This window comes from Schistocerca cancellata, chromosome 3 (assembly GCF_023864275.1).
Source record: "Schistocerca cancellata isolate TAMUIC-IGC-003103 chromosome 3, iqSchCanc2.1, whole genome shotgun sequence".
NCBI classification, from domain to species: Eukaryota; Metazoa; Arthropoda; class Insecta; order Orthoptera; family Acrididae; genus Schistocerca; species Schistocerca cancellata.
The window spans coordinates 861,457,003-861,462,412 of record NC_064628.1 but is presented as its reverse complement, the minus strand read 5'-3'; the positions used below and the strand labels follow the sequence as shown (position 1 = coordinate 861,462,412).

Here is a 5,410-nt window from a genome sequence, read left to right as displayed (position 1 = left end):
ACCGGGTCTGCGCGAACGCAGTCCCGACTACCAAAAATTATGCACCCGAGTTACCCACATTAGGGGTAATCGCAGGGGTCAGCCCAACCGAAGTGCAATGGAAGAGCCTCGTCCTGGAGGAACCGCCTTCATGATCACGGTAACCCCTGAGCCAGGTAAGTATGCTTTGACGCCCAGAAACTCGCTTCTTTATGCCGTACAGAGTGCATCACAACAAACGAGTGCATATCACTGTACACGTTATGTGTGGGCAGTTGTGCAATACATCGAGCCCAAAACGCTAGTAAAATGCTTATATTTTGCGGCTAAACTCTCCCATATTGTGAGTGGTGTCATCAAAGCTCTTAAAGACGGCATTTGACGAAACGGCGCTTACACAGGCCCTAGCTGTTTTGGTCTAATTGGGCCGCGTAGTTCCCTTCAGCGATAGCAGATGGCTCCCATATCGTGGGATGCGCGCGCATGAGATATCAGCTGCTCCCAGCGTGCATTGTGGGTACAGTTAGGTTAGGTCTTCGGCAAACCAGATACGTTGTGGTACTTTCTTAGAAAATAAATGAGGCGATCTTTATGGCTTTGTAAAGCAAATAGATTGCACCTGTCCCTTCTGTATAACATAGCGCCTTATTCCACAACGTTTCCTTTTAGTTTTGCGACTACATAAGTACAAGGTGGTACAAACTATATTAGAAATAGCGTGTGAAGAATAATTCTTTCGGATATTTTATTTGATTCTATTTAGACAACGGTTCCTGTCAACCAATCACGCTGATAGATGTCGAAAGGCAATATACTGCACAGACAAGAACAGGGTAAAACTTTCTACAAATACTTCTGTAACATCTCGTATGTTTATATGTAGAAAACTTTCACTAACTACTGCAGCAATACGATAAACAATTAAGTGTCAATTTACTGTTCTTCACAATCATCCTGTGAAAGCCGAACTTGTCAATATTTAGAATTTATTTGCGAAAAGAATATCTCTTTGAATGTGTTCTTATTACATATTTATTATATGTATGTTTGTAGCATACTGCGAGTGTTTGCAGCTGTCGATGTGTTGATGAAGAGAAAAATTATCTTGGATTTAATTAAGATTTACCTTACCATATTCTATTGCAATAAAATACGTGTATATATGCAACAAAACAGAGGTGTTAAAGGAGTTTTCGTGCCCTGTTGTTCCATATCTAAAAAGTATGGTACTTCAAAACATAAACATCTTTAAGAAATAAACCAGACTATTACCCCTTATGAAACCATTATTTCTTTATTCCAAGTCTGTGAAGAAAAATAAAAACAATTGCAGTTATATAAAACTTAACAGTATACAAATTACATAGTATATTCATTTTCATGTTCACAACTATATTAGTGTAAAACTATTATTAATTGTAAATGATACGATATAGTTTCCTTTCCTAGATTAAACAATAAACAAACAATAGAGGCATTTCTGTTGAGAGCAAGCAATGTTGACTGTAGGAAAAATATGATGACCATGTGTTCACTGTGCACTAATTAATAAGAATTATCCTGTGATTCGTTGATTTTAGTCGAAAAAGTCCAACACTGACCAAGTTACTTCCAATATTTTAAAATGTCCCCTCCTTCCCACGTCCTCTTCAGGGAGTGAAACATTCTTGGTATGTTACTGATTAAATTAGTTACCCCAGAAACTAATAATTTTATCTGTTTATATGGATTTCTTATCCTCACAGAGAATTAGATGAACCTAGACCTTCCAAGCTGATGATTAATTTGTTTTTCATAACCAGGATCCCGTCACCAGGAGTTTTTTAAGGGGTAGGTGCAGTCTTCACACAATATAGTTAGGGTACATTCCAGCTTTATTCCTCAGAAAATGTGAGAGGTAATTGCATTAAGAAATATGCATACAGGCAGCGATGAAGACATCCACTTGTGTAAATAACTAGTTTGCAAATATCTTAAATAACAAGTAATTATCAGCTTGCTAAAATGTTGATTTTCATAGTTTTCTTGATAACCCCAGAAGAAATAAACTTTTTGTGATTATTAAAATTGGGTTTTATTGTTATAAAACATAGGTAGAATATTCACTAGGTTGTCACTACACTCCATGTAGAAACTGATCTATAATGAGTCGAGTTACTTAAACCCTTTCTGTACCATTTTTACATGATGAAAAATTTATAACTTAAAATTTTTCAGTCTTCAACAGAAATTGTATAACAGAATAAGTAGAATATCCTCTGAAAATTATTAGAAGATTCATGCATTAGACAGAAATTTATCACTGAGTCCAATTTGTAAAAATGGGATATGATAAAAACAACGTCAAAGTTTGTAAAATGCTTTGGTTTACACCTATGATGTCTTCTATGAACTAAAATTCCCTGGTGAATACTATATTCCATGGTCTTATTGATTCTTTGCTTCAATCTGTGCTTTCAGTTTCTTTCCCATTTTCCTTGCCTCCTTGGTGAATCATTCTGCCCATCTTTTTCTCTTTTTTGATGAGTTTAATCTTCACATGTATTCGTTCTTCAAAAAATGTATTGTGTTTTGGTGTACAGGTATTTTAAGGCTGTTTGTTACTTTTAATTTACCATTGATTGCTGAAAGTAATCACAGAATCATAAGTTTGTATTTGCACTATTCTTCTCCCAGGAAACCAGTCGCCAGACATTTCTTCCAAAGTTTGGAATTTAATGACTCAATCATATTGTGTGAATCCATCCACACACATTTTAATTTTCTTAAATATTAAATCTGTATTATAAATTGCATATAAACGACATACTTTAGATTCTACAGGACTAAAAGATTCTATAGGACTAAAACATGTTTTTATTTTTTTCGTCGAAGAAATCGGTGTATGGTAGTAATTGTTAGCACTCCGCTGTAAATTACTACGTCTGTTTTCATAAAAGAAATGCTTTGAGCCCTCCCCCATTCCTAAAAAAAAATAATCACCTCAGAGCCATGTGAAAACTCCAATTGAAAGTTCTGCACTGTCAATAACGCAACACAATTCAAGCAACAAACAGTTCTAAGGCAAACAATCGAAGCACTGAACTGAGCCTAACAAGTGTGAGAAATTTACAATGCCTTTCTGTGACACAGAAGTTTGAGAAACAGATGCCAAAGTGAAACTGACAGTTAAGTTAGGAACTAATTGATGAAGTGTGTGTGTGTATGTGTGTGTGTGTGTGTGTGTGTGGAGTGTTCAGCCCACACACACCAACATACATATTTCTCTGTAAGAGGCAGAAGGATTTTATGTTGCCGTCTTCACTTGTGTAGGGCTAAAGAAATGAGGAATTATTTGGGACAAATTTTGTAAATTGCTTTTTTGGAGCCCAGCTAACCATGTCCACCCTCTTAACTCAACAGTATTTTTCAAAGATATTTAAGTCTATACTAGCTGGAATTGCTCAAAGAGAACCCATCAGCAATCAGAGAAGAATTACTCATCTTAATTCGCCATTGACCCTATGTATAACAAAACAGGCCTGATGCCTTGTACCTAATATAGATATACTTAATGACATGGACAATTACAGACATCCCACCACAGAAATTTTTACAGGAAGTTAATCGTATGTTGGACGAAGTTTCTTCAGAATTCTTGGTCTCAAATGACTGCAATTTGGAGTAATCTTTTAAGACTTGAAGACATTAATGAAGGAACATGAGAATACATGAGTATATCTTCTTTTTGCTTCACAAGTTCAGAAAGTTTGATGATGAATGAGCAGTATACAGTTTCTCAGCAGGAAAGACACAGTGGTATACAAGATTTGGACATTGGTCCGAAAAGGATTAGAGACTGAAAAGTGTGTTAGGTTTGTAGGAGTCACCTAACCATTAAAACTGGTAAGGTATTTATGGTAAAAACAAGGTTGCTCAATGCAAATGTACTATGAGTCGATTAATTTGTGTATTCTAGATCTACCCTTGTGAGATGGTTCACTCTCACACTGAGCAGTGGACATCCAGCTGGCTCATGGTGATATTATTATGCGGAAAGGTGGGATGAGTGAGTGGAAGGCAGGGGCGGAAGGGGTCAAAAGAAGATGAGTCTTAGCTCTACTGCCATTAATGTCATGTTCTATGGATATGTCTTGTTTCGTAGTGGCTCATTAATTTGTATCGTGGCAAATTTATTTTCTAAGACTGGTGTAATAATGAGAAATGGAAGCGGAATGAAACATATCTTAATATTTTGATGAAGCAGCGATAAGTAGGAGCAGCTAAGGCCGAAAAATGTTGTTTCTTACGATCCACGCAGCATTGTGACGAATGCCATTTTAGGAACTACACTTCTTAAGATGATGGATCCTTGCTGCAAACATCAAGCCCAATATTGTAAAAAGGGATTATGTAATTGATACGTATTACAGCATTTTGACACATTTTCATTCAGATAATTGGTTTGGTTTAAGTCCTACACAACTTGAGACCAAATAAGTAAAAGACATGTTATTTGTGATGATACATAATTAGTTAAATTACCACACTGTGTGTTCTGCCAGCACAATATAGCAGCCCAGGTGTGTGTGTGTGAGAGAGAAAGATTACTCCAACTCATTAACGAATTTGTGCAACAGCTAGCAAAGTTTCCTTTTCTTTTCTCCTATCGACGATTCAATCCTCCTACTGCATGATGGTTTATAGTCTTTACTCTTAAATTATTTAAAGTAATATGTACAAATAAATAAAAAGACATTTTGTGGTACCATAATAATTCAAGAGGAACAAGTCATTTGCAGGTTCTTGTTCTGGATCCAAGATTCAATAATGTATACAGAGTATATGTGGCTTAATTTACAAAAGAGTGGAAGAATACACATTACAGAATAAGACAAAGATTAGTTAAATCTTACGTCTGAGTGTAGTATTGTACAGGAGCGAATCATGCACAGGTAAAAAGAAATATAACAAGTCTTGTCTGAAGAAGGAAGATATTTAGAAAGTTACGAAATGTAACTATGGTGAAGAAAGTTTTCAGGTAAAGTGGGGTGACAGATTTAAGCCTGGAGAAGTAAGGAAGACAATAGGGGAAGAAAGATGATAATTGGAAGCTATCAGAACAAGGAAAAAATCTTTATGGCGCATTTACAGCATAGGAATTGTGTGCATCAAGGAGTTATAGAGGCAATAGTGGAAGAAATGAGAGGAAGAGCATTGGAATGATGAAGACATTACAAGTGAGCGACAGATAAGAGATCTGGACGAGAAGGAGAGCATTTGGTAGACTATTCCTTATAATACATTTACGCGTGAAAATCTGTACGTTGTGTCTATCTGCGACTCAGCTTCCCCACTATATGGCGAGTAGCTACTTTCCTTCTCAAAATGTTGTTACATTCCATCCTGAATCTTCGATAATTTGGATTTAAATATGTTTATTTATTATTAG

General features: G+C 36.0%; 1 non-coding gene across 1 annotated transcript; it reads right to left on the bottom strand.

The window, feature by feature from the left end:
* Positions 1-163, bottom strand: LOC126178480 (U1 spliceosomal RNA). Its single transcript, XR_007536377.1, has one exon. It is a non-coding gene; the product is annotated as a U1 spliceosomal RNA (small nuclear RNA).
* Positions 164-5,410: the final 5,247 nt, after the last annotated feature.